The sequence below is a fragment of the Colobus angolensis genome, unplaced genomic scaffold (assembly GCF_000951035.1).
Source record: "Colobus angolensis palliatus isolate OR3802 unplaced genomic scaffold, Cang.pa_1.0 Scaffold192, whole genome shotgun sequence".
Taxonomy (NCBI): Eukaryota; Metazoa; Chordata; class Mammalia; order Primates; family Cercopithecidae; genus Colobus; species Colobus angolensis.
In genome coordinates, this window is record NW_012115066.1 from 5,641,434 (window position 1) to 5,666,490 (window position 25,057).

At 37.0% G+C, this 25,057-nt stretch overlaps 1 protein-coding gene across 2 annotated transcripts in view; it reads right to left on the reverse strand.

The window, feature by feature from the left end:
* The window catches only part of LRRC4C (leucine rich repeat containing 4C), a 1,309,626-nt gene that overhangs the window by 189,772 nt on the left and 1,094,797 nt on the right, over positions 1–25,057 (reverse strand). For both annotated transcript variants that reach the window (XM_011940746.1, XM_011940744.1), the window contains one exon: positions 17,007–17,100. The gene's annotated coding sequence lies outside the window, so the exon portion shown is untranslated. The remainder of the gene's footprint in view (positions 1–17,006; positions 17,101–25,057) is intronic.

Consider the following 25,057-nt stretch of genomic DNA (forward strand, 5'->3'; position numbering starts at 1 on the left):
CTTGATCCAAGAAAACAGCATGGAGTCGAGCCAAGAACAGCAAGTCTGGAATTTCATAGACCTCAGTTTGAATCTGACAAACATTCATTGTGCTTTAAGAGAACTGCAAATGCTTTAAGGCTGGAACTTAAGGGAAATGTGTGGCAGGAAAGAAGACAAAATGCCAAGAAATGAACCTGCATATAACAGCCAGATCAAGAATTATTGTTTTTTCTTTTTGGGGCGTTTTTTGGAAAGGTAAAGGAACGTCACTGAGGGCTGTTAAGAAGTGATGTGATAAGTTTGGGGTCTGAAAAAGTTATCCCAGAGGCAGTATGCAGATGAATCAGAGAAGAACAACTGGAAAGGAGGTTACAAGGATCTAAACAAAGGCAGAAGATCTGGAGTTGGAGAGAGAAAGGTGGGTATAAGAAACGTCAAGTGTTAGAATCTACAAAATTTTATTAATTTGCATATTTGTTGTGTTTGTGTGTATGTGTGAGTGTGTGCATGTGTGATCTTCTATTTGGAGGCTATAGATAACTCTCAATCAATGTAACGAAGTACTCCCTCAAAATAATGCTCTATGAACATGGGATGGGCTTCGTTATAAGGTGGTGATGTTCCTGCCACTGGAGTAGCTCAAGCATAGGCTGCACGTGTGGCTATCCTTTGAGGCAAGCTTATATTAGATTAGCAGTTCCTAGACGTTGTCCCTGCTTAAATTTCTACTATAGCTACACGAGAAGAGTAGGGCATTATAGTGGGATTGTCCTATTAATTACTTGAATTTAAAGCAAAAATCTTCAATTTGTGATTAATTCTTATAATTTTACAATTAAAACATTTTTTTCTTTTATTTAGCTTTGTTTTAAAATGCAAATATCTGACAAAAGAAAAGTTGAAAGCACCGTATTGAGTCACTTGTATGTTCACTTTAAGGACATAAAAAGTGTTAAAGTCTGGGCCTCAGTAGACTGATGGCCTTTGAGAGACCTTTGGGCTTTTAGATTTTATGCTTTTATTGGAATATTGCTGCATGACAAAGTGCTTTCAGGTAGATCAACAGAGCAATGTGATTGACATTATTCAACCTTTCATAAAACAAACCAATTGTCTTAAACCATAATTGCAGGAAATGCTCCCAAAAGTTTCCAAGTGCAGCCTTTTCAAAAGCCAAATTCTAAAGTGAAATTGATGACATCTTACAAATACTTGCTCAAACGTTCCTTTTGCAGTAAAATACAACATTGGAAAATGTTAGGAGCCAAATTGCCATCATCATTCACCAAAGTCAACTATTTCAGAAGCTCCCTCCATAGAGACCTACAGACCTGTATCAAGTCATTTTCCACGTGCAATTTGGAGATATTGAGGGCCCTGGAAATCCTAGCTCTTTTTCCTTAAGGTGCTGCTGACAAGTAATGCAATTAAATTAAGCTTCAAGTCATAGGAGGGTACCTCTAAGTGCCTGTACAGTTAAATGCCACTGGATTTCAAATGAAAATGACATGAATTGATTTACTGAGAAGAATCAAAAGGAAAGTCAAAAAGAAACACAGCTTCTGGTAACATAATATGTAGATTAATGGCACCCACTGATTGACTGAAGTGCCAAAAAACACACCTTTCAGATATAAATGAAGCTACTGAAAGAGTTTGGGGTTTTTCTCACTCTTTTCTTCATATGAAATATTAACTAATAAAGTCAAGGTAAAATTAGTTTTTCTTAGTATCTTTAACTTCTTCTCTACCTCAGAAGCTACCCGTTTAGACAAGAAAGTCTAGCGAAAGAGGGTAAGATTCATTCAAAGGCATCTCATTGTACCAGAAATAAAATTAAAATACCTTGTATTGACTTATAAAATCCTCCTTCACCTGGCTTCAAATTCTCAACTTCTTTTAGACTTTCAATCTTTTTTATTTTATTTTATTTTATTTTATTTTTGAGACAGAGTCTTGCTCTGTCGCCCAGGCTGGAGTGCAGTGGCGCAATCTCGACTCACTGCAACCTCCGCCTCCTGGGTTCAAGCGATTCTCCTGCTTTCACTCCATTTCATATCCTGAGCACTCCTGCCTCAGCCTCCCAAGTAGCTAGGATTACAAGTGCATGCCACCATGTCCAGTTAATTTTTTGTATTTTTAGTAGAGATGGGGTTTCACCATGTTAGCCAGGATGATCTCAATCTCCTGACCTCGTGATCTGCCCGCCTCGGCCTCCTAAAGTGCTGGGATTATAGGTATCAACCTTATCCCACATTTCCTGCCCTTGCACTGGCCTCTCCAGACATATGGACATTTTTCTGGTGCTCGAATAGGGCCGGGGCCCTAGCTGTTTTCTCTGCCTAGGACATTCCCCTCTGCTCTTTGCAGGCACTGATCTTTTTGATCTTCTAAGAGAGGTCATCCCTCTCAAGCAACTCAAGTAGCTACCCCATGTCTCTTGCAACATTTAAATTTTCTGCAAAGCCCTTATCTGATGTCTGTTTTTACGGGTACAGTTGTCTACCTCTGCTGAAATGTGTTGTCCATGAGAGTACAGACCTTACTTTCCTGTTCATGGCATATACTCCACTCATAGAATGGCAGCAAGCACAGAGCAAGTGCAGGATTCAAATTTTTGAATGAATAGCTAAATGGTAAAAGTTAGATCTGGAAATCAACTGCATAATATTGATAAGAAGTAGAGGTAGAGATTTGAGAAGGCAACATGCTGTTTCTGTGGCAAATATTCTTGGGTCACTCCTAAGTAGGTCTTAATTGAATGATGACCATGTATCCAGTTTTATTTACATTTGTCAAATATGAAAAGAGGAAGAATGTATGTTCTTAACTTCTAGCCATACATAGATAACATTGGATAAAAGTCTGGGCTCTTAAGCCCAGCACCAGAAGTTTGAGTATTGGCTCCTTTATGTCCTAGCTGTGTGACTTTGGTAAGTTATTTAACCTCTCTAATCCTCAAAGACCTCATCAATAACTGGTTACACCTGTTCTACAGAATTACAAAGATTAATATGAAGTAATGCAGAAGAATAGTTAGCACAGTTGCTGGCATCCAATAAGCACTCAATTATTAGTCATATTTGCTATTATTAACAAATGTATGATACCAAGTTGGGCGTTACTATGGGTTCTGTCTTCTACATGTGGTTACTTGACCAACCAGGTTGTTTTCTGTCTCTCCCTTAATAATGTAGCAAATGTGACCAACAAAACAGAACTTTGGCCCATTCTCTTTGAGCAACTCTTCCTTGGTGTCTCTACTTGTGTCATTCGGCCAGACTGCCTGACTAGAGTTTAAAGTTATTTTCATCAATATAAATGTATAGCAACATTAATGTTAAAACTATTTTTTGGAAGTATATTAAGGAAAATGTCATTTTGTCCTTATCTTTCCTATAAAAATTTAGTTACTGTATCTTTAAAAAGGTCAGCCTTTTTCTCTTCCAAACTGTCAAAAGAAATCTCAAAATATGGTGTGACCTTGAACTAATTGCTTTCCCTTTCCGTTGTCTCAGTTTGCCTGTTTTAAATAAGTCTAATAATTCCTAACACAGCAGCTGCTCACTTCATGGTAGTGAGGTGAAAATTAGTTTCTCATGTTCAAAACCAGAGTCACCTTCAAAACTGTCCCCAATACACACCCACACATTCATTTATCTGCCAGGTTCTTTTGTTCTCCAATGGGCAAAGTGTATGGCATGTGTCCCTTCCTTTATACTCTACCTGCTTTCACTCCAGTTCAGACCCTGAGCACTCTTCCCATCCTGCCACAATCCAACCCACCCATGGCTAATACACAGCCAAAAGCACCAGCTGTCATGCAAACAGCATGGTCCACTTATTGAGTGCTTACTCGGTGCCAGGTGCTGTGCTCAGCACTTCATGCGCATCGTCATTTCACTGTAGCTCCAATGATTGCCACGCCCACATTCAGAGACTCTCATTAGCTACATGCTGATATCCCCGTTCATTACCCTTTATAACATGTCCCTAAGCTTGTACTGCCATTCACTGTTTAATGATCTTGGGTAAGACGTGCTATGAAATCTCAAAAGATCTCAATTCCTCATCTATAAAATAAGTGAAAATTATAGTTCAACCTCACAAGTTTATCATGGTTTTTTTTTATCTGTGGCACAATTGCTATTTCAAGTCATCTATCTATCTATCTATCTATCTATGTAATTTTTTTTTTTTTTGCTTGGGGAGATGCCCTAGGTCCTGTAGGTTGTTTAGCAGCATTCCTAGCCGCTACCCACTAGATGGCAGTAGCATCCTCTCTTCCCCACTCCACCTCCTCACCCCCCATTATGACAATCAAAATGTCTACAGACGTGAACTAATCCTCTCCTCCCCACCACCCTACTGAAAACTGCTAGGGTGTTGGGATCCGTAAATTAGATAGTTTTAAATACTGGACGTAAAGTGTCCCTTTCTTTCTTTCAATTGGGAGAAATTTGCACGTTCCCTATTCCCCAGCATATCAACATACTTGAGGCTCCCAAGATTAGTCCTGGATTGTCCTGCCGCCTTGCCTGTGTAGCTCTCTCTACTGCAACACTCTCTAACCCAGCTTCTGCCTTGCAAATGCCTATCCATCCTCTAAAATTCTTTTCCTAGGGGAAGTTTCCCCTAATTCTTTCCAACTGCATGATATTTCTCCCTCTAAATATTTTCAAATGTCATTTTTGTTCTGCCACGTTGTGTAGTTATGTATATAATTGTATCATCTCTCCTGTTGAAACTAAAAACTGCATGAGAATGAGATTCATTGTTTTCTGTCTTTTTAGCCACCAGCGAAATGAGTACAGTTGCTGGCGTATATTAGTTGCTCATTAAATGTTTGTTAAATTTTATTTAGGGCACAAAAGAAATAAATGGCTTATTATAAGGCAATGACTAAAAACGTTAAAGTAAACTAAAAAAAAGTTAGAGAACACAAAATTAAACTTATCTCCAGATGCTTGTTGAAATAGATAATTGAGCCAATAGAGGTTTATTGTTCAAATTATTCATGCAACTGCCTTAATTCTCTGTTTCTCTTTGCACATGTAGGAACAGCTGAGAAAGAATTATAGTTGTCATTTGAAAACTATTAAGTGATTTGCCTGCTGATGGAATTTGTATTCTTTTGCTAGAAACAGAATTTATCAAATAAAAGAGGTACAAGCAAATCTACATTATTGCTTTATTAATCAAAAAAGAGAGCCAAGGAGGCACTGCTAGTGTGGAGTGACAGCACTGAAACTGAACCCTTTTCCCCCCTATCTCTTCCTGTGGTGTCAGAAAACAATCACGCTTTCTCCCCCAACACACATACAGTTGTTTGCTATGGCAGGTGTGATTCTCTTTTCCCTGGGAGTTTGAAATCTAGCCAAGCTTATGCATGGCCACTGATGCATGATGCAGTTGTGATAAAGTAGAAGAGAAACTGATCTTCAATTTGGGAAACATGGATTAAAGATCCAGCGTTAACACTTCATAGCACTGTAAATATGTTACATTGAATAATGCCTCCCTTCAACCCCCCAAAAATGTCCATATTTGAATCTCTGGAACCTGTGGCTATGTCTCGTACATGGCAAAAGGGACCTTGCAGGTATGGTTAAGTCACATATTTTGAGGTGGGAGATTATCCTGGATGATCTGGTGAGTCCAATGTAATGATAAAGGTCCTTATAAGAGAAAGGTAGGAGGACAAATACCTTAAACTGTCAGATAACATAATTGCTGGGCAAATGACTCAAGACAAGCCAACCACAAACTTTCTTTTTCGTGGACTGTAAGAAGGGAGAAACCCTTGATCCACTGAGGTGGCCAAAATGATGGCACGTGAATCCTCAGTTTGGGAATTTCATTGCTACCACATACGAAAACCAGCCCGAGAAAAATGTCAGCAGCGAGGGAAGTAGAGCTATGAGATTAAGAGTGACAGATTCCATGCATCAGCTTATTAGGTATTAAACATCTAGATCTAGTCATACCTGAAGCTACTCTGGTTACATGAGCCAATAAAATGTACATGCATATGAATCATCAGCATGGGCTGCTGAAGCCACCCATATTTCTATCAACATTCCGTTCATGATTATATAGGTGTTCTCTAAGAAGTATGGAACTTTCTTTACAGCTCACTTCCATTCCTTCTGAGCGGTTACCAGAGTCACCCTTAATAGTTTGTTCACACCAATGCAGGCTGTACTGTAGCATATTCACAGTTATGCAACCATCACCACAGTGTCATTTTAGAATATTTTATCATCCAAGAAAGAAACTTTGTACCCATTAGCAGTCATTCCCAAGCCCTCACCCTGCCATCAGTAAACGCTAATCTACTTTCTATTTCTATAGATTTGCTTATTGTATATTCAGATTGATATAGATCTATATCCATATCATATTCATATTCAATATTTTATATAAATGGAATCATACCATGTGTGGTCTTGTGTGTCTGGCTTTTTCACTCAGCATAATGTTTTCAAGGTTCATCTATGCCATACCACATATCAGTATTTCATTCCATTTTATTGCCAAATAGTATTGCATTATATGAGTATACCATATTTCATTCAGTTATTATTATTACCGGGTAGAATATTTTTGAGTGAATAGGGTGGAGAAGAAAGGAGCAGAAGTGTTTTTATTTTTCTGAGACAGAATCTTGCTCTGTTTCTGGAGTGCAATTGCACGATCTCAGCTCACTGCAACCTCCACCTCTGCAACTCAAGTGATCGTCCCACCTCAACCTCCCAAGTAGCTGGGACTGCAGGTGTGTGTTACACCCAGCTAATTTTTTGGTATTTTTTGTAGAGATGGGGTTTCACCACGTAGCCCAGGCTGGTCTCGAACTCCTGAGCTTAAGTGATCCACCTTCCTTGACCTCCCAAAATGCTGGAATTACAGGCGAGAGCCCCCATGCCCTACCAAAAGTGTGATCTTAATGGCTGCTCAGGCCCCCAGGAGCAGCAAGAAGATATATTTGACTAGAGCAGGGAAAGGATGGTTGAAGAGGGATGCTGAAAATTCTGGGGAAGCATGCCAAAGGCCCATTTTCTTCCCTCCTCCTGGCCCTACCTGGAGTCAGGGAATAACAGGTGACTCACTCATCCTATATGGAGGCAACCTGATGCAGAAGAAAGTACTGCCTTCTTACTCACTAACTCCGTTAGCTTGGGAGAGTCATTTAAGTCCGTGAAGTATCAGTTTCCTCCAAACATCCCTCTGCTTCTCCATTTATTTCCTGCAGCCCTATTCTTACTTCATGAATAATCATGAAGATCATATTGTGAAGAGGGTAAAAGTATTTTATAAATTGGAACATATTTTCAGAAGTACAACAATGCTTCAATACAACAATGTGCTAAAGACATTTTGAAATGCTTTCTTATGAAAGGAAAATGCTTTTGAGGTCCCTGAATTTCCTAGGAATTTATAGGTAAATAAGGAATGAATCAGAACCCCCAAGTAGCTACTGTGGTTAGTTGAAAATGGGCCCTAACAGACTCTGATGCCCTTCCAGGTAGCAGTCTATCTTATTCATCACTGTACCACATTGCTTGCCACGATTTATAGGCTATAGTAACATCAATAAACCTATTTGATTGAAGCAAAAACAGAACTTTCTATCATTGTGCATCAATCAGTATACGCATGATTTGTGTGCTGTATCCTCCAGTCATCTCTATTAAAGAAACAAAAAGAAGCACTAGTCTAGCTTACATTTAATGAGCACTTACTATGTGACAGACACTGTACTATGCTCTTATATGCATTAACTCACAACCAACCCACCTCCTCAGTAAAGAATTCAAGGCTGAGAGAAGTAGTATGCTTTTTAAGTTTGAAAACTAATTTTCAATGCTGACTGTATGCTGGTTTGATTTAAAGTCAAAGTCTTTAAAAGGACTTTAGTTTCCTTTATTTATTAGAATTAAGCCTAATAACTATATATTATCTCATTTCCAAAGACTGGGTCCTAAAGAAGAATCCAAAGAGTTTTGTTTTGTTTAGGGTCCATTTGAAAATATTCTGAAAATCATATGCATTAATTCTGAATGTGATATACTGTATGGCTCACCTGAGGTGGTTCTTAGTTCAAATTATAGTTTTTAAAGATACTGAGGATTCCTTAGATCCTTTGTGTCATTATCTCTGCCAAAACAGAAAATGTCTCTATATTCTGTGCAACCATACTTTATCCTGTGATTTTTTTTTTCCAAAACTTTTCAAAACTCAACTCATCCATAAAATCTTCTGTGATCGAGGCGGAAGCCACCCAGACATTCTGTTAATATCCTCAGTGTGATTGATATTTCTCTCCTGCAGTGTGGCAAGATAGCATATGCGTATATGGGCAAGCGTATATATCTTTATGTTAATGTGCATCTGTTCCTCTTATCTCTACCATACTATTAAGATATTAAGCTCTCAGGGCCTGTCTTTCTTTCCCTTCACAGAAGACAGCATTTACTCTCCTGGGTAACCCTAGTGCCTAGTTTTGTGGTATAATGTACATGTTCAATAAACATGTACTTAATGAGTGAGTGCTCAATGAGGACAATGACAACATGGAAAGAAAATATCTTTCTGCACACAGAGAAAATAAGATCACATACAAATAGAAGTTTTAATAGTTTGCCTTCTTGGGCATTTTATTTTTAAGTATTCTCAGATGAAATATGCTGTACAATAGCTGAGATTTAGCAGGTAATTTTTATTTCATCTTTGTTTTTCAAAACGTTGCCATTTGCCAAGTGCACCATACTGAAAATGTGCTTTTCCGACTGGGCCCAGTGGCTCTCACCTGTAATCCCAGCACTTTGCGAGGCCGAGATGGGTGAATCACAAGGTCAAGAGATCGTGACCATCCTGGTCAACTTGGTGAAACTCTGTCTCTACTAAAAACACAAAAATTAGCTGGGCACAGTAACATGTGCCTGTAGTCCCAGCTACTTAGGAGGCTGAGGCAGGAGAATTGCTTGAACCCTGGTGGTGGAAGTTGCAGTGAGCTGAGATCATGCCACACACTCTAGCCTGGCGACAGAGCGAGACTGTCTCAAAAAAAAAAAAAACAAAAAACTTTTCCCCTTTCATGTACATTACAATGCTTTATGATTTTGTATGTCTCAGTGCCTTAAAGCTATGGAGTTCACTTATGTCTTGTTACTTATCATAGATTTATTCCTTGGGTTAACACCAAAGGAGAACTCAAGATGAACAATGGAGTTCTAACTCACCAACTCCCTTCTGTCGATATTAAAAAAAAAAGTTTGAAAAATTTAAATTCTGAGTTGCATGAAACTCTTGCTTGGTTATACTTTCTGTCAGTTTCTGTGAATTATTATTGCTACCTTAATCGATAACAGTAACCATAAACAAACAATAGAGCCACCAGTGCTTGAGAAGATTTGAATCATATTGCCTAGATTTTCATCCCATTTCTACCTCCTTTCCATTTGAATGATCTTGAACAAGTAAGTTATTTAGCTTTTGTCTTCCTCCTTCTTTGAAGTAAAGGTGAAAAGGGTGCTGTAACTCCAGGAGATAATTCATGTAAAGGAGCTTAGTTCCAGCCATATGCATGGGAATTTATTCACATCGTTTATTATTAGCTGCCATTATTTTTAGAATAGTGGTATTGATAAGTAGACTGGGTTAGATAAACTCTTCCATGAACAGATGCCAAAATATATGAAAAAATCACTTTTTAAAAAGGGATTCCCAACCCTTCACAGCACTAATCCAGTTTTATCCAAGAATGCTAAAAGAAAGGCAAATTCAAGAGAATTCAGAGCTACTGAGGGGTTCCTTAGTCTTATTTGCAAAAGGATTTTCCTTTACCTCTCGGATACTAACTACTCCATGAATACAATGTGGTCATGGTTCCAATAGTCTAGCAGAAGGATAGTGTCAACAATCTGGATGAAAATGTAGTCAGCTTAACTTGAAGGACATTTATTTGAGCATTTAATTGCTTCCAGGTTTGGACAGCAGTTACATGAGGGCTCAAGCTCTCCCAGGCAACACCTTGATACCTTCACTGACCAGGTGCCCTCTCTTTTGCACTTTACAGGCTTGCAGAATTGTAAGTCCATCATTTTTGCCACTCATCCACTCCTTTCACTGAGACCCAAATGTCTACCACACCAGAAGTGTTCTTAGCTTTACTTTACTGGTGAATGGCAAATAAATGATTGCCTTTCCCTTTCACCATCCTCAAAGTCTCTTTTCAATCTCTACCTCTGGACATTACATCTCATACTCTTTTTGTTTTGTCCTATTTGTAATTGATCAAACAGATTTGTTTATGTTAGTTTTTACTCCTCACCTCCTCCCAGGCGTTTTACCATGTTGCTGGCTGTTGCAGCCCTTCAATTCTGTGACTTACAACAGGCAAGAGTTATTATCACTGTTACAGATTAAGGCAGAGGAGTCATGATAACATGAAAACATGATAAATTCACAGGACCAGTGGAACAGAATAGAGAACTCAGAAATTAATTCACATATCTATAGCCAACTGACTCTTGACAAAGGTGCCAACAACGTACATTGGAGGAAGGGCTATCTGTTCAGTAAATGGTGCTAGGTAAACTGGATATCCATATGCAGAAGCACAAAACTAGAGTTTTAAATACACAAAAACTACTCAAATGGATCAAAGCCCTAAATGTAAGACCCCAAACTATGAAACAATTAAAAGAAAACATGGGGGGAAATTCTTTTTTTTTTTTTTTTGAGATGGAGTTTCGCTCAGTCGCCGAGGCTGGAGTGCAGTAGCGGGATCTCGGCTAACTGCAAGCTCCGCCTCCTGGGTTCACGCCATTCTCCTGCCTCAGTCTCCCGAGTAGCTGGGACTACAGACGCCTGCCACCATGCCCGGCTATTTTTTTTTTTATTTTTTTTATTTTTGTATTTTTAGTAGAGACGGGGTTTTTCTGTTAGCCAGGATGGTCTTGATCCCCTGACCTCGTGATCTGCCCGCCTTGGCCTCCCAAAGTGCTGGGATTACTGGTGTGAGCCACCACACCCTGTCCACAGTTGGGAAATTCTTTAGCACATTGGTCTGGGAAAACATTTTATGAGTAAGACCTCAACAGCATGGGCAACAAAAACAAAAACAAATAAATGGGATTACATAAAACTAAAAGCTTCTGCACAGCCAAGAACACAATGAACAGAATGAAAAGACAACCTACGGAATGGGAGAAATAAGTTGCAAACTATTTATCTGACAGAGGATTAATAATCAGAATATAAAAAGAACTCAAACATCCTGACAGCGAAGAATAAAAAACAAATAAAAAACAGAAGACAAAAACAAAAATAAAGTAAACTATCTGATTTTAAAAAAAGACTCAATGATCCGAATAGACATTTTTCAATAGAAGGCATACAAATGGCCAAAAATATATGAAAAAATGTTCAACCTCACTAATCATCAGGGAAATGCCAATTAAAACCGAAGTGAATTATCATCACCCCAGTTAGGATGGCTATTATCGCAAAGGAAAAACAAAAAAACAAATGCTAGTGAGGATCTAGAGAAAAGGGAACACTTACACAGTGTTGGAAATGTAAACATGTACAACCACCATGAAGAAAAATATGAACATTCCTCAAAAAACTACAAACAGAACTACCATGTGATCCAGCAATCACATTACTGTGCATTTATCCAAAAGAGAGGAAATCAGCATAAAAGACATCTACATTTCCTTGCTTATTGCATCACTATTCGCAACAGCCAAGGTATGGATTCAACCCAGGTGCCCAAAAACAGATGAATAGATAACTGAAATACAGTATATATACTCAATAAAATACTATTCAGCCATAAAAAAGAGTGAAATCCTGTCATTTGCAGCATTATCGATAGAACTGGAGGACATTATGTTATGTGAAATAAGCCAGGAATGGAAAGTTAAATACCACATGTTCTCACTCATATGTAGAAGCTAAAAAAAGTTGATCTCATAATAGTAAAAAGTAGAACAGAAGATACTAGAGTCTGGGAAGTGTAGGGGAAACAGAGATGGGGAGAGATTTGTTAAAGGATACAAAATTAAAGCTAGAAAGAGGAATAATTTCTTGTGATCTGTATCACTATCGGACAACTCTAGTTAACAGAAATATACTATATAGTGTCATAGAGCTAAACAGAGGATATTGAATGCTTCAACACAAAGAAATAATAAAGAGATGAGGTGATTAATATGCTAATAAATATCTATTATCTGTAATGCAATATCACCATATACTCCCAAAATATGTGCAATTATTATGTCAGTTAAACAAAGCTGAAAAAAAATACTGCACAGACAGGAAAAAATAAAACAATTAAAAAACCCAATGCGGATTATAAAGCGGTGGCATGTGTGTGTGTGTGCATGTGTGTGTGTTTTAGAGGAGGAAGAGGTCATTTTTATCCTTTAAATAGCTTTTGCTTAGTTTGCAATTTATTTTATTCTCCTAGTTTATGTACCTACATGTCTATTTCTTGTTTTAAAACAAGGAAATGTTACCCCCAAATAATACTATTATCTAGATATTTTTCTACACATATAAATGCCTGATATATGTAATATATAAAGTTATTGATGTCACATTTACATAATTTCTTATAATCAGAAATTTAAAATTAATATTATAAATATATTCCTGTAGCTATACATTTAGAGCAGCAGCAGCATTGTGAAACACTGTATAGTGTTTCATTATATCAATAAACTATATGACACACTCTAGTTTTAGTTTTTTAAGTTGTTTCCAATATATTGCAACTGCTTACAATACTCTAATGATCATGCCTGTAGATATGTCTTCATTTATCCACTGATTTATTTGCAATCTTAGAAAAGGAAGTGTCACATTTTAAAGACATTTGAATCACATACCATATAGGTCTCTGAAAGGGTTATAGCAAATTATACTCTGAACAGCAGTTTATAAAAATGCTCTTTCTCTAAACTCTTACCACTACAGGATGTTTTAATTTGGTTTTAAATTTAAAGAGCAATGAGGAGGCATCCCATAGAGCTTACAATCTCCCTGAGTAGAGCTACATTAGATTTACGGTGTACAGATTTGTTAACCAGGACCGAATCATGGGAATGTGGGTGTGTTTGTTCTATTAGCAAGAACTCTATGAGTTAGATCTAATAACTATTTTAGCCACTACCAATATAGCCAAATTTCAGAGACATCCCAAACTGGAAAAAGTCTATGCATTTTTTATCAAAAAATTCCCACAGATGTGATAATAGCAAATATTCTTTCAGTTCTCTTTAGATTGGAGGCAATAATGTTGTTTTACTTGAAATTATGTAACTCATTATAGACATTGGGGAAATTCAATTTACAGATATGCTTTCAGAAATAAGTAGAACTGTATTTGTCGCTAAATAAAAATGTCAATCATAAAGTAACAGCCACCACAACTTACTCATGTAGACGTCTACTTTTTGTGAATGAATCAGAACCTGACAAGGCTATTTGAAACTTTACTTGTTCCAATCTGTTGCTTTGTCCAGTTAATCAGTTACTGACCTTTTGGAAGACAATAATTCTCAGTCCCTCTACTAGCAAAAAGAAGACAGAAGTAAACATCAGTAGGGATATGGCCAAACCCTATTAGTGTAAATTCAGATAGGACAAAAAATCTGCATGACAATGCTTACAGGCAACAGAAAATGAAGACTTATGATAGTTAATCAAATGAGTGGTTGTATTTTCTGATCTCTAGGAGTTTAATAAATTTTCACAAAGGGTTCTTGGAAAATTTCTCTGACTATCCAAACATTCTATAGAACTCGTTATGCATTTATCAAATGCATGACTATAAATATCATTAGAAGCTTCATAAATCTCAAGGCAAAATTAAACTTAGAATGCCTTCACTATGATGTGATTTTGTTAAGCTGTGATTTATGGGTGCCAGGAAACCAGACAGCCTTGAACTTCTGAGATAAACTTTTTAGGATAGACCTATTGGGGATCTATATAGCTTTCTCTTAAGTTACCTGGTTTTTAAAAAAATTTAGTTCCCTAATATGCTAAAAAAAATGTTATAAAGGCTGTGGGAATATGGGGAAAAAGGAGAAAACTAGGATTTACTCATTCTAAATTAGATGAGCAAATGTATATTTTGGAAAATAATCTCATACATTCATAATTAATCTATTTAATCATTTATTCAACTAATGTTTACTAAAATTCGATGATGCAAACCTCTTTTATTGAACTTAATCTGGGGAAATTCTGAGGTCTTCAGTAAATGTCCTAAATTTGGGTTTGTATTATTATTTTTTGGGGGGGGGGAGCAGGACATCCTACTGACTTAGGACCACTTTATTCCTTTTTAAAATATTGTTGTTTTGCAAAGGATTCTTGGATTTGGTTCATTCACAGCAGTCCTAGTCTTTCCATTTCCTTATTATTCCTCATTCTTGTTTCAGCACAGTATTTTAATTTTCTAGGGTTAGATGTCCCTTTGCATAATGGGTTGTACTTTCCACAGGATCTAAGTATAACTTAGTATCCAGACTGAAATCTTAGCAGAAGGATGCTCTAGCTTGAAATTCTAGAGCTGACAATAAATTACATATCTGTCCTGTTTTTCATGAATTCATACTTCACTGACAATTGGAGCCATGCAGGCAAGTTCCTCAATGTAGGCATTTGTGATTATACTTCCTGAAACCCATGCCATTCTATGTCTTTTCTAGAGATACTGAAACGTCTCTCTGCATGTCTCTTGGTCCATCCTACATGTTCCTTCCTGAGATCATCTTCTCAATTACTATATTAACTTTACTTCCTTCATGGTTTCATTAGTTCACATATGGTTTTTGCCACTCATTACCAAGTTACAACACTATGCTACTTTTTTTTTTGTTTAAGGGTAGGGAGCAGCTTATTTTAAATCTAAAGTATTCCCATTACATTCTTAAGGGGAAAGATGACAGAAATCAGACTCGTCGTTTAGAGAGCAGAAGTCCATATTCTCTGCAGCAGCAGTAACCTGCTAGCAAGGAGTAGTCTCTTCCTTTCAAAGTGAACACAGGCAGGATCAGAGCCTTTATACATATAACCATACATTTAAGCTTACATATTAGCTTCCAGAGGTATAAGTTTTGAGTGTCAAATTAAAAATATTGATCAGTCTAGTAGACCTTTGGTATTCTTGAAAGACATATCTGAGAACATTGATAATAAACAATTTCTAAATGTCACTATACTCATCTATGCCAAATAATATCAAGTATAGATATTACCTTCCAGATAGTAACGCTATTTTGTTATCAATGATTAATTATTCCTTGTAATATGTACTTACAGTGGTGTGGTCAATCTGGATGCTTGCTCTTTCTCTATAGAAGCCACAATGGTCTAATCATTATTATTATTATTATTATTATTATCATCATCATCATTATTTTGCCTTTACTGCTCCAGTCTAGTCAAAAGGACAAATCATCAAAATTTGAACAAATAAAATGATCAAAATAAACCAAACATTTTTTTGGAATGAAATAACCTTCAATCTTAAATGATGAAACACAAATATGAAAGGAGCAGGGTTCATTCATTACAGAGGCAGGATCTAATGGAGAATATCAAGTCAATCCTGCTACCTTCTAAAGATACTTGGCTTGGTTGATAGTCTTGCACCAAGTCCATTATTCTACTTTCTTCAAGCTTATTATTCCTTTTTATATTTTTAATACATTATATTTCCTTGGTTTTGTTTTTACCAATAAATAAATCCATGTACACAGGTTGTTTATTAAATTAGAGTTTCAAATCCCCATTGAGACAAGTACACTGAGGAGTTAGCCAAGCTCTTTTACTACCTAAACTGTTCCCTCCACCTGCTCTTTACAGAATAACTCAACAGTATGCCTCAAAAATTGAAAATTACTATTTGTAATGGGTTTTTATTTTGTTTAAAAATAAGTAAAAACATAAATGGTAGTAGTCTACTATATAGTCATCTGCTCTGTGATAGCACAGACAACATGTCTATTGTGATTCTGAAAATATCTGACTTCTAATAGGAAGGTGGGAAAAATTTTGCCTAGAATATTTCTTCTTAAAGCAGGGAGAATCTCAGTCCTGTGGCTTCCTCCATTACCCAGGAGAAATTATCTTAGTGTGCTACTAGGTTAAGAAAATCCTGATGCAACCTCTAAAGAGCCTTTTTCCTTTTAGGTAGGTCTCTCCGATCCCTCAATGGTAACAGAAAAAAATACTCATTCCCCATTTCAATTTTTTTTTTTTCCATGTGAAGGAAACTCCATTATAGCAGCTCTTCTGGCCTCTCTTTATCCCCCTTTCTCTCCCTTCTTCTTGGTCGGTAGAATTGCTTATTTGATTGGTGAACTTCAAAGCAAGATTTTGTCAATCACATTCGCTTCCCCTTCATCTTTACAGTGGGCTACTTGAAAGAAGATACACTCAGGTCTGCTACTCCACACTAGAAATTTCATAGGGCAGGCTGCCATATTGGGAGAGCCTGCAGTTGCCAAGCACTTCTTGGGCCTGGATAGGTAAATCTATCTAATGTTGTAGTTAAATGTTAGGAAGTTCATTTTTGCCACACTCACTGAAATGTTATCCCCAAATATTAACTGCATCATTAATAAAAGCGATGCCTGGTTCTTGGGCCTGGATGGGTAAATCTATCTAATGCTGTAGTTAAATGTTAGGAAGTTCATTTTTGCCACACTCACTGAAATGTTATCCCCAAGCATTAACTGCATCATTAATAAAAGTGATGCCTGGTTCTTGGGCCTGGATGGATAAATCTATCTAATGCTGTAGTTAAATATCAGGAATTTCATTTTTGTCACATTCACTGAAATGTTATCTCCAAGCATTAACTGCATCATTAATAAAAGCGATGCATGGTTTTCTATTTGTCTATTTTCTTGACTTAGTGAACCTCAATTTCTTCTTAACTAGAGCAGCTAGAATGGAAGCCCGTAAAGAATAGATTAGTGGTATTTGGAACTTACCTTAGTAAAATTTCTCCAACAGGTATTGATCTTCCTGGGAAAACTCAAAGAAGTTTAATAAGTGCTCTGGATTTCTGCAGATACTTCTTTATACCTGGAGGAAGATAACATAAATATCATATTTTAAAATCATGCTATACAAGTGAAAACAAACTTAGTATTAGACATCCCTGCCTGTTACATTCCCTCAATATAATTTAGTAATTTAAAATCACAGAATGTCTTTCACACGTGTATGTTACATGACTAACAAATCAAGACATGGGTAAACTATAGCAAATATGTATATGTATATATGTATATGTGTTATATATATACAATATATAAATATATCCATATATATCTATTTGATTTAGTTTATCCAACTCTAGATTTATTAGTCTTTCATTTCTTTGTTAATGTTCATTGCATTTTATTGAAATGTGTCATATGAATTTCACTGGAAAAGATTTTTATCTATAAATAGCTTATTTTACATAAATTTAAAAGACTTCCTGCTCTTACTTCTTCCCTCTGGCCATGAGCTAAAAACAATACAGATAATTATCAGTTTATTTCAACTCTAATAGTTGAAACTGACATGAAAAAACTAGAAAATATACATTGTAATTTACAAATTTCTCAGTTTGATATAGCATCACAGAAAATAAGTAAATATAGACATTGGATTGAGAATTAGAACTGGATTCAATTCATAACCCTGCCATAATTAGCCAGATAATTTTGGGCAAGAATCCAAAACTTACTGAGTCTTAACTGCTCCACATGTAAAATGAAAAGCTTTGTACAAAATTGCCACCAAGGACCCTTCCGTCTTTCAAATTCTACGATAATTTTCCTTCTAAGGGTATGTTTTGATATAGGTAGAATGATCAAGAAGATTTTGTGGAAGCAAAACTCTCATGCCTAAATAAAGCCTGAATTTTTATACACTTATATATACCAATTGTTAGCTTCTCTCTCTCGAGCATGAGTTATTTGTAGGTAAGTGATACTAAGGTAGTTGTAGTCAGTGAATTTGATATTCGTGTATTACTTGAAAAAAAATTAATTATCTACCTGATGGAGTTTGGTACAATTTTATTTTTAACTCAGAAGATTAATAACCCTTTGGAGCCTAATGACCAGTAGGTCAGTTGTCCAACCTTCAGGTATCCTGATGTTAAGGAGAAGTTGAAATTCTGAAGGGACTGAGCAAACCAACAATATGTAAGATAGCTTACAGAATTTAACATGATATGATGATTTTCTTCCCCTCACATATCTTCCAAGGAAAAAGGTATTTTTGGTTGAAATATTCATATTTAATTGGTGTTCATATGTTGTTGCCTTGCAAAAACAATACATTTCCTAAAACTAAAGGGTTGAGTGATAGATGAAATTACTACTTGCAAAGATAATTTTAAAACTGGCGTATCAGATTTGTTTGCTACTATTATTAGAATAAAAGAAACTAAGCTTGCATTATACTTCTAATGTACTGGGCTAATCTCTCTACATTACTTTACAAATTAAGCTTCATAACTACTCTATAAAAATTTGGATTATAATTCTCATTTTACAGATTAAGAAACAGAGGTAAGGATGTTCAAGTCACTTAAACAACTTAGTTTAACCCAGAAAGAGATAAGCGGTAGAACTGGCAAGTCTGTTTAATCCCCAAGCCTATATGTTTTCTTACTATGAACTGTGCTATGTATCCTGGCACTACAAAAGTTGATGGCTACTTCTGGGCCAGTACATATTCAACTGAAGCAGATTCTATCAGACCTGTTTTATCTTAGCCTCTGAATGCATCAGTTGATATTGATCTTTTCATACCTGAATGCCTTGTCTAATTTCTCAGGAATCTGATTTTTGCATTCCATTTCAATTATATATTCAGGGGAACAAAATGATGCCTCCTCCTTCTTCTGAGTTTTCTACTTGGTATTTAACAAGTTTCAAATAAATTTGTTCATATCAGGATTTAGTACAGAGAACTGAGCGTGGTGGGGCTGCTTGCAGGGATATAGCATCAGATAAGAAGTACTACAACAGGTGGTTGTGATGAGAACAAGGCAGGGCGTTTGTTGGTTAGAACAAAGTGAATCACATTATACAGCTTCATTAAATGTGGGGCTGGAAGGGACTCACCAATTGATTCACTAAATATTATACTGCACAGGTGAAGGCAATAAGATACAATGTGTTCATGAACTAGAAAGTAGGTTTTAGGATTTCATTCATCTACCCAGCTTCTCAATGGTAGCACTGATTATTCAATTGCATGTTTTAAAAAAGAAATTCACTTTTTTTTTTTTGAGACAGGGTCTTACTCTGTCACTCAGGCTGGAGTGCAGTGAGGCAATCTCGGCTCACTGCAACCTCTGCCTCCTGGGTTCAAGGGATTCTCCTGCCTCAGTCTCCTGGGTAACCGGGATTACAGGCATGTGCCACCATGCCTGGCTAATTTTTGTAATTTTAGTAGAGATGGGGTTTTGCCATGTTGTCCAGGCTGGTCTCAAACTCCTGACCTCAGGTGATCCACCTGCCTCAGCCTTCCAAAGTGCAAGGATTACAGGCGTGAGCCACCGTGCCTGGCCAAGAAATTCACTTCTCTAGGCTTCAATGTGTCAGTCACATTGTGCACTTTAAGACTCAGGGAGCACAGGTTACAGAAGACCTTGGAGTCAGACCAACCTAAGGTCAGCAGCCCCACTTCCTGGTTGTAGAACTTTAGAAAAGTGGCTTAATCTTCCTATGGGTCACTATCCTAATTTATGAAACAGGATAGTGAGAGGTCCATCCCTTTTATGCTGCTTTGGGATTTAATGAAGAAATTTCTATAGGATACTTTGCATCAGGGTCTGTCCCAGAGTAAGCATATATATAGATTTCCAGGTATTGTCAGCATCCTCACCATCATTATAATTTATTTTCTGTGGGACTAATATAATGGAATATCCTCTGTAAATTGTATTTTCCTTTGGAAATATAAACCTCAATAAAAAGAGATTATGACTGAAGTACTAACAAAAGAGACTAAATTAACCAGGATTGTCATGGTAACTTTATTTTACTCACCAATGAAATGGGAAAGACACAAATCTCTACACGTATTTTAAATTAAATGTTCAATACCCTAAAATAATAGGCTTGGAAATGAATCTTTTTGCTCAGAACAGCCTAAAGCAATTGCACTCAAAGGCAGAAGTTCTCATAGCTTCTCATAGCTAAATGTTGTAACTAAAACAAATGATTTTACATGACACAAAAGGGGAAAGGTCACTTGTTTTCTTAATTATAATAAGTTAATGTGAAGGAATGTCCATTTGGACTCTGCTGTTGGAAGCTCAGTTATGCAATATTCATATAAAAATAGTTCCAAATCAATACAACATGTTTTAAATTTACATTAACATTTAAATTAATGAGCAGCTCAATGTGAATTATGGCGCTTTAGATGTTTAGGACAACATCTCTTCTTGCCAACTTGGAACAGAGTCTATTGACTCACCTTCGTAGTTTCATAAACAGTTTGCAGACTCCACGTATTTTCATTGCCAGCGGATTTTTCAGACTGATGAAGGGGCCATATTGACATCACCAGGGAATAATGTTGGCCCTATCCACTAAAGTTATAAAATGCAGCTAGCAAGTGAACATACCTCTGAAGGACAGTTTGCCACAGATTATTCTCATGTCTGGGCTTGCTTTAGAATTAGAGCTTATTCCTTTTTTTCTCCTATGGATTTTTTCATCAAATATTTCTAGAGCACCTATTCTGGAAAGAACACTGTGCTAAAAGCAACACAGATCCTACTTCAAGGAACGCACCCTCTATTGAATGAGGTAGTAATGTACATAAACAATTATAGAATAATATGACATATTCTAGGATCAAACAATGTATGTATTAGGTGCTATTGGAGGTACCTAGATAAGACTGAGGAGAATCAAGGACAACTTTCTGAAGAAATTAGGCTTTAAAACCAAGTAGGCATTAGTTAATTAAGGAAGTATAGAAGATCTCACTAGTCAGAGGGAAGATCCTGTAAAAGGGCCTGACATCTTCCCTTCAATGAACAAGAAATTCAGAATGATTAGTGTGATAGGTGGCAAGTATGTTTGTGTGTGAGTTTATGTGTGTGTGTTTAGTGTGTAGGTACACATGCTTACGTAGAAGTGTGAATGTAACAAATTGACATCCATGATTAGGCAGACCAATTAATGAGCTATGTCATATGTCATAAGGAGTTTGAACATGATCCTTAAAATTATGCAGATGCAGAAGTTCTGATGGATTTTAAGTAAGCTTGATTCTAAAAGTATTGCTCTGGCAATAGCACAGAGAATGGATGAAAGGTGAGTGGTTTTTTCCATAAAGGTGAGCAGTTTTTTGTCAGATGTCAAAAGAAGACTTAGTAAATCCACGCTTGAATTCATACGACATCAGATGCAAGACACAGGTAGCGGAGAATGTCATAGAAACTTAGCAATTCTAAATCTTATGGCAAAATGAAATAGGCAATGAAAATTAGAATTAGCAGTGCTGTATCTGAGTTCTACCACCCTCACTCACTTGTGAAAAACAATAAACTGAGCACTGACTATGCACCAGGGATAGTATTAAATCCAGTGACAGAGTAATGAATAGGCTACGTAAGGCCCCAGCTCTCAAGATATCTATATTTTCTTGAAAGCATGAGAAAGAACAATTCTTGAGAAACATTTCTTGATAAATGAGACAGAACAATTAAGTAAATACAAATATTTACAGATTAGGGTAAAAATTATTGAGAAATAAACAGGGTGATGTGATGATGACTAGGATGGGGTCAGATACGGTTGCTTAACTGAAGAGCATAAGCTTTGGATTGGGCATTCAAATCCCAGCTCTGCTATTTCTCTATTATGTTGTGTTGGCAAGATCTTGTGCCTCTGGTTCCTCTGCTGTAAATTGAAGCTAAATATTCCACATCATAGGCTTATTTTGAGGACTAAATCAGTTAATAAATATACAAAGATAGGCTGGGCGAGGTGGCTCACGCCTGTAATCCCAGCACTTTGGGAGGCTGAGGCGGGCGGATCATGAGGTCAGGAAATCGAGACCATCCTGGTGCACACGGTGAAACCCCGTCTCTACTAAAAATACAAAAAATTAGCCAGGCGTGGTGGCGGGCGCCTGTAGTCCCAGCTACTCGGGAGGCTGAGGCAGGAGAATGGCGTGACCTGGGAGGTGGAGGTTGCAGTGAGCCAAGATTGCGGCACTGCACTCCAGCCTGGGTGACAGAGCGAGATTCTGCCTTAAAAATAAATAAATTAAATAAATAAATAAATAAATAAATACACAAAGATTAGCCCAGTGCTTAGCAAATAGAAATGCTCAAAATTACTATTAGTATAGTTGTAGTTACCATTATTACTTTATTAGTATTATTTCTCTTCTACGAATAGATTGGCAACGGAAGGACTAGTTGAAAGGTGAAATTTGAGCTTAAACCTGAAGAACGAGAAAGAGCCAGACATGTGAAAAGCCTTAGGAAACATATTCACGCCATTTCCTAACAAAGCCAACAACCGTGCAAAATTTCTGAAGTGACCTTAATGTTAAAATGTCTTCCACTTATTAGAAACTACTTCAGTATTATTATATAAGTTTCAGCAGCTTTTGCTTTGACTCCAGGAAAGGAAGGGTCACTTATCTAAATTAAGAATCCAGGCCAGGCATGATATCTCATGCCTGTAACCTCAGCACTTTGGTAGGCCAAAGCAAGAGGGCAGCTTGAGCCAGGAGTTCAAGATCAGCCTGGGCAATATAGTGAGACCCCATCTCTAAAAAAAGGAAAATAGCCAGGTTTGGTGGCACATGCCTATAGTCCAAGTTACTTGGGAGGCTGAGTGGGGAGGGTCGTTAGAGCCCAGAAGATAGAGGCTGCAGTAAGCTTTGATGGTGCCACTCCTCTGCAGCCTGGGCAACAGAGCAAGGCCTTGTCTCAAAAGAAAAAAAAAAGAAACCATATTTGCTAGGATTATATAAAGTAGTCATGTTTTAAAGATAGCTACTAATACTTATTTTTTTCATTTTTAATCAACATCAGGCAGCCAATGATCATAGCTAATATCAGATACTGTCATTTTCCAGCAAATAAATGTGTCAATGATTGGGATGATAAAATAAATAGTCTTTATTGGTGAAATTAATGGTGTTCAACATATATGGATTGACAAACATATTTGAGATACTACTCACAATCAGATTAAGACCATTTAAGAATCTAGTGAGGCCAGAGGCAAGTATCTTTAAGTTAGGGATGACACCCAAAGCTTGATCTGTAACTGGTTCTCTGCCTAGTCATGGGTGAGAAGAATACTGATTGATCCAACCATTGATCCAATCCAATCTCAAGGTTGGAATGCTGTCTGCTGAAAGTTGGCATTTTGAAAACCTAAAAAAAAAAAAAAAAAAAGAGGTGGAATTTTGTTGCACTTAAAATAAGTTTTAAAAACTGTTGCTTGCTTGCTCACTAATGAAAGCATGTTTGTCTAATACAACTTTGTGTTTACCAAAATTAAGTCAGTGACTTACTTTAGTATAACCTAGTACTGAGGGCATAGCTAACACTCACCCAGAGGGCTCAGGCTTCTTTGCGATTATTATTTACCAAAAATAAGTCTGGCCGGGCACAGTGGCTCAGGCTTGTAATCCCAGCACTTTGGGAGGTTGAGGCGGGTGGATCACTATGTCAGAAGTTCAAGAGCAGCCTGGACAAGATGGTGAAACCCTGTCTCTACTAAAAATACAAAAATTAGCTGGGCATGGTGGCAGGCGCCTATAATCCCAGCTACTGAGGAGGCTGAGGCAGAGAATTGCTTGAACCCAGGAGGTGGAGGTTGTAGTGAGCCAAGATCATGCCACTGCACTCCAGGCAAGACTCATTCTAAAAAAAAAAAAAAAAGAAACAAAACAACAACAACAACAAAAGATTGCTGTGTGTTGTGCAGGGCCAAAGAAGCTTAGATCAGTTTGCAATACTTAACCTGTCCAAGGACAAACAAAAAACCATTGCTTCTGGAGTATGATAAAGACATTGCTAGAAATTGAAATCAGAGAGCTAGACAGAAATCAAACAATGCAGGAACTTGCAGCTCCTGACAGCATTGCTGGATTTCATTCTCATTGCAATGGAATCTTCTAAGATATAAGTGGAGAGAGCCATTGATATGAGTTTTTTAAAGATGATAATAACCAGTGTGTAGAAAATGGATTGTAAAGGTAAGATTGAGTGCAAAGAGGAAAGTTCAGGAATATTTCAGAAATCTAGAAAAGAGTGATAAAGATTTCAAACATAGCTGTGAAAATGGACACAGAAATGTAGATCGGTTTTGAAATATGTTTTGGAAGAAATCTTAATAGGATTTGCTTGTGTATTAAAAGTGAAAAATACCACAAGAAAAGATTCAAGTGTAGGACTGCTACTGGGAAATTTTAATGCTGAATGTGGTTAGTTGAGGTGGTCTATGTCTGAGAGTTGAGGTGCATCCTTATTGCTAACAGGAGCCTCTCTCTGTGGCAGGGAAAGAAATGTAAGTCTCCTGTTGACTTCTATGAGGTGCCATGCAGAAATTTGCCATTTCCAGTGACAGAGCTTTCAACAGAGGCTGCTTTTGGAGAATACATGCTCTTTGGAGTCGCGTGAGATGCCTTGCTTACATAGAGAGGCTATTTTTTTTTTCATTAATAAATAGGAAGATGTAAATAGGAAATCTCAGGGTTTCATATTTATTTCAAATTCATTGAACCTTACTGTTCCCTTGTAGAAAATGAATGACCAAGAAAAGGGCCTCTATTATTATCTGCTATCAGAAAGAAGTTGATATTAATTACACTTGCTCTTAGCCAAAAGGCTGAGAAGCAGTATTCATCAAAAGCTATGGAGCTTCAAAATAATCTTGGATTTGAGTTCAGTGTATGAATATGTTTTCATAGTCACTGATTTAGTCAGTCAGTCCATCTGTCAGTCTATCAGTCAGCCATTCCCTTAATAAACATTTACTATGAATTAGCT